We start from the raw sequence: 6000 nt of genomic DNA on the forward strand, positions 1-6000 counted from the left end.
ATGATTTCACTCATAGAAGTCGAGAAACAAGACCTGAAGGAAAAACACAAACAGAACTTGGACTGGAGTTCATGTATTGCACCAAAGTAAAAGTCTCTGGGATGGGGGTGGTGGGGTGGGGGAGAGTTCAGGTCCTGGAACATGATGGTAGAGGAGGACCTAGTGGGGGTTGTATTTTTATGTGGAAAACTAGAAAATATTATGCATGTATAAACTAATGTTTTTTATTGTTGACTATAAACTATTAATCCCCCAATAAAGAAATAAAAATAAAAGTGGGCAGGCTGTGACTGTACTGGTGTTGCACGTGCTTCTGCATTTAAGAGTCTCTGCTGTGCTGAGGGCTGGGTGAGGCTACAGTTCTGGGTTGATGAAGTGGCTATCTGGTAGGTTTGGCAAAAGGTTATCTCACTGTGGAGTACAACAGTGTCTTCAGGCTGCACCAGATAGCTCACTGCAAGAGTCATTGATGACTTTAGGATGCAGATACTGGTTTTCAAGCTTCTTCTGATCTTCCCTCACTTTACCTCCACAAAAGTTCTCCTGGAATAGAAAGCTGATAAGGCCCACTTCACCTGGGTAGTTAGAGATGGCTTTGGGTGCCTTACCACCACTAAATATAAAACTTGTCACTCAGGGAAGTTGCCTTACTGCTCTTATAAAAGGCAGAGTCCCTTTGCAGAGATCAGCCCATCCCAGTATGACTGAGAAATGGTTTCAGGCAGTTGCTATGCTAGGTGTCACTACTTTCCATTATCTTGTACTTTCTGGGTCTTGGGCTTGGGGTCTGAACCTTGGAGATGTCAATTCACCATTCCAGATGTTCAGGTCCCCCTGTTGTCATTTTGTCTGTGTTTGCGAAAGGGGATGAGCAGGTAAGGGAGAAGGCCAGTCACTGCCCCTGTTCCTCTTCCCATGAGAGAGTGCACATGGGGAATTTAGAGCTCCTGTGGTGATGAAGGAAGATAGGGCTACACTGATGGTGATAGATAGAAAATGATTTGGATGGGGGAAAACATATACCTTAAAGCAGAAGTGCACAATAGTTTGCAGTGAGTCAATAAATGTAGCAAGCAGGCAGAAAGACCTAAAAAGACACCTTAAAGTACCTAATGAAATAGTTGCTACTTAGACCTTGATACCTTCCTCACCTACCTCCTACTGTATGTCCTTCAGTCACTCCAAAGCTAACCTTGTCATACAAAATAAGGACTACAAAAGCTGAATAAAGGCAAGAGACTGGCATACTTTAATGATGACTCTTTAGTCACTATCAGGCCATCCCATTACCTGGGACCCTGGTCAGGGAGTCCTGGGATTCCTGTACAGACATGGTGGGCCTAGACCTCTAGTGGATCCATCTCACCACTGTCACTGGTCATCTCCATCAGGAAAAACATAATGGACCCCTTCATGGGCCCCTATAGGACCTTGCACTTAACATGGATCAACAAGGGCAGGGAATGTTCCATTCTCCAAAGGGAGGTTAGACAACATATTCTATCTACCACCCGAAGATGATGGGCTCTGAAATTAATGCAGCCTGGAATGTTCCTAGCCATGACCACAGAATGCCATATCAGACCTCCAGAGATGCTGAGGTTACATAGGCTCCTGTGCTGACTATGGGCCCCAGATCAAATCTGTGGCATCTATAGTTAACAATATTTATATACTTTTCCCATATTTGGAAGCTACTCCCCTGATCCAGCTTTCCCACCCCTTTTCCAACTATAACACCATCTCCCCATACAATGACTTAGGTCACCTGCATGTTAAATGTCAATCTCAGGCAAAAACTAGTAAAGTCATGGGGCCCTTGGAATATACCTAAAATAGATCTACTAGCTTTTTCCAAAATGGAGACCCCAAATCTTCATTTGCAATATTATTGCTTTTAGGTTTATGATTAGTCAACGATTTGTTCTACTTTACATCTTAACTCTTTTTCAGCCACTAGGTTCCAGGCGCTATCATGATGCCAACCTGACTTCCCTGGGCAGATGACCCTACCAATGCATCCTGGAATCCCACCTCCCCAGATCCCTACCCCACCAGGGAAAGAGAGAGACAGGCTGGGAATACAGATAGACTTGCCAATGCCCATATTCAGCAGGGAAGCAATTACAGAGGCCAGACCTTCCATCTTCAGCACCCTATAATGACCCTGGGTCCATACTCCCTAAGGGTTAAAGAATAGGTAAGCTATCAGGGGATGGGATGGGATATAGAGTTCTGGTGGTGGGAATTGTGTGGAATTGTACCCCTTTTAGACTGTGGTCTTGTCAATACTTCCATTTTATAAATAAATAATAAAAAGACAAGATAGAAAAAAATGAATTCCTACAAAATGCAGGCAGATGAATGGCTATTAATATTCTGGGGGGGAAAGACAATGATTTTGAGACAAAATGCTGTGAGAATAGCACTAGAGGTGGACTTTCATTTGAGTGGTTGGTGAATAACCATTATGATGTTTTCTTCTGACCACGTTAGCTTAGGGCAGCAGGGGTGATCCAGAGATGTCTGCACTTCCATATTTACTGTAGCATTATTTATAATAATATATGAAAACATCATGCATGTGTATTGATGAAAAACTCCATAAAGAAAATGTAGAATAAGAGGCCAGGTGGTGGTGCACCTGGTTAAGTGCTCACATTTCAGTGCACTTACAGTGTAGCCCCTGGTCCCCACCTACAGGAGGGAAAGCCTCATGAGTGGTGAAGCAGGGCTGCAAGTGACTCTCTGTCTCTCTCCCTCTCTATCACCCCCTCCCTTCTCAGATTTTCTCTGTCTCTATCCAATAATAAATAAATAAAAATATTAAAAAAGGAAAATGTAGAATATACATTTGAAATAATATTGATACTCAAACAGGAAATTCTGCTACTTGAAACAGCATCAATGAACCTGCCGGGTTTCTCGTGGGGGGCCTATCTCGGGTCAGCTCTCTCTGCGTGACCGTCCCCGTTGGCCACCAGAGGGGTGCAGATGAGAACTTGTCCTGAGACTGCAGCAGGGGCAAGCATGACTGGGGTACTTCTGAGACCTGCGGCAAGAGAGGAGACCAGAGATCACCCCAGGGGGCTTATGGCAGTGGACAGCCCATTTATTGAACGGCAGAACAGAGAATATAAAGGGTGGTAGGGGGATGCAGAGGGCAGTAGAAGGAAGCAGTTTGTTTCACCTTATACATTATGGCGCCAGGTAGTCAGGAATGGGCAAGGGTTTTTTCCAGTAATTGCTGAGCTGGTCGGAAATGAAGAAGTGGGATTATCAGTAGGTACACAGGGAGAGAGGGAGAAAAAGAGGGGGTCTTTGTGTGAGCAGGAGGGAATGGAGCCATGTGTGGCCAAAATAGCGGGAAGCAGGAAAGCCTTGAGGGGGCTTCTGGTTACTGCTTGACTGAACAGAACAATGGTCTGAGAATAAAGAAGAGAACTAGTATGTTAACATAAGGAGAATGTGGGGCCCTTGTGAGGCAGGGGAGGTTAATAGGGAGGACGAAACCCTGGAGAGCCAACGCCCCTCTGCTCTACCCTGGGTGGGGGAGGCTGATGGGGTGACTGTTCCTCCAGGCACCCGTTTTTCCACAGGCGGTTCTCACCACCCTCAATCCCCAGCCTGCAAATTCCCTACATGAACCCTGGCTGTTGGCTAGCGCTGCAGGCCTAGTTGAGTTCACCATCATTACTCAACTTCATTTGGGTGTTAAGGCAGTGGATTTCCCAAATCCCACAGATAAAGGCACAGGACCTATAGACTCTAAGGGCAGACTGAGGGACCAGTATACCCTTTTTCTGTTTACCTGTCCTCTAGTTTAGTGGAAGAAGAAGCACAAAGCAGCCATACTTCATGTTTAAGAGCTATTGAACATTAGAGTTTTATTTGGAACCCAAACATCTGGGATATTTGAGTCCTGCCTTACTACTTATGTATGGACAATGTACCATGTGTCTGCCCATGAGGTACAAATCCCTACCCCTTATCCCCAACTTATGTCTACCAGTGCCACTCCCATACAAACATCCATGATACCTGTAAGGCATCATTACCATCAAAATATTTCAGTCTGTTTTCGGAGAGTGGCTTGTAACTTGTGTCAGGAACACAGTTGCAGTAACTGTCACTAATGGGACTCATAATGACATGAGGTGGGTCCTACTGGAGAAAGTTACATTAAAACCCTCTGCTTATACTGAGGACTGACTAGAAGTCTAGAAAGGAGGACATATTTATTGATTGTTTGTTTTTCTTTATTGGGGGCATTAATGGCTTATAGTTGAGAGTGAAATACAGTAGTTTTTACATATGTAACATTTCTCAGTTTTCCATTTATCAACCTGACCCCCCTCCCAAGGTGCTCCTCTGCCATCATGTTCTAGGACTGGAACTTGAGGGTGTTTTAAATATATTTAAGTGTTGGACTAAAAATGACAGAAAATTGTTAATTTTTTTCCTCTTAAATAGAATATTTCTTTTGCAGTGCTACTGGGATTATAATAATCATACTGTAACATTTAAAAAACCCCAGTCTTCACTTTTCTTTTAAATGATATATTGATTTATCAATCTCAGATGTTTACTATCAATATTCTTTTCAACTGACACATTCAATGACTACGTTTGTTGATACTGGAGAGAAGATAACTTATCATTCTTCATGATTCAGTTATCAGTGAGGCTTGTTTGTGTCATCACTAAAGTGCTTCCCTTGCTGGGTCTCTGTTTGCTTATCTCTGAATGGGGATAGTTAGAGTAATAAATATTTCTCAAAAGTTGTTACTCTGATATTTCATTCCTAAAAATGATCAGTGTTACTTAAGTCATGAAACAAGCAATGTAAATTATTTTAATTACATTATTATGACAACACATTAGAATAAGAAGACCATCTCTAATATAAATCAATCCAATTAAATACTCTTATACATATAAATATCACAGAGGCCTCAGGAGTCTGTGATGAAGCACATGATTTACATGCCTGAGGTCCCCATATCTCTGACTCCTTTCCTGGTACCACTGTAAACTAGAGCAAAGCAGTGGTCTGGTCTTTTCCCCACAGAAATATAAACCTTTAAAAGTATCACAAAAAATAACTTCCTTGATCACTGTAATGCTCTTTCTACATGAATGTACTTTATTGTTGCCCTTGGACTCTGAAATTCAACTTTTGCATAATTTTTGGCTCATCCTGTTGATACCCTCCTTATGAAACACAGTAAGAATGTTCTGATCTTTAACAAAACTAATTTAACATTGTTTGCAATTTTATAAAAAAAAATTGCAGGTATAGTTTCACACTTATGTATGTTTATGAAACTGGTCACATACCTCACCAAAGTTATGGAACTAGTACACCAAAATTAACCCCCTACCTCTACATTCCCTGTAACTTTTTTTTCTTACCCCAGCAAAACCCTTTAATTTCCATAGTCTATGAGTTAATTTTTTTTTTTTCCTCCTCCAGGGTTATTGCTGGGCTCGGTGCCTGCACCATGAATCCACCGCTCCTAGAGGCCATTTTTTTCCCCCCTTTTGTCGCCCTTGTTGTAGCTTCGTTGTGGTTATTATTATTGCCCTTGTTGACGCAATTCGTTGTTGGATAGGACAGAGAGAAATGGAGAGAGGAGGGGAAGACAGAGAAGGGGAGAGAAAGATAAACACCTGCAGACCTGCTTCACCGCCTGTGAAGCGACTCCCCTGCAGGTGGGGAGCCGGGGGCTGGAACCGGGATCCTTACCGGTCCCTGCACTTTGCGCCACATGCGCTTAACCCACTGCGCCACCGCCCGACCCCCGTATGAGTTAATTTTTTAATTATTATAATTATTATTTCATATTCATTTGTTTTATGTTCTACTTGTGAGGGGGAAACTATTGATTTTCACTTTCTTCTTTAACTAACAGAATCACCTTGACCTACATTTTTATTAATTTTATTATTGGATAGAGAAAGAGAGAGAAACTGAGAGAGGAGACAGATAGATAAAGG

This window comes from Erinaceus europaeus, chromosome 1 (genome assembly GCF_950295315.1).
Source record: "Erinaceus europaeus chromosome 1, mEriEur2.1, whole genome shotgun sequence".
Taxonomy (NCBI): domain Eukaryota; kingdom Metazoa; phylum Chordata; class Mammalia; order Eulipotyphla; family Erinaceidae; genus Erinaceus; species Erinaceus europaeus.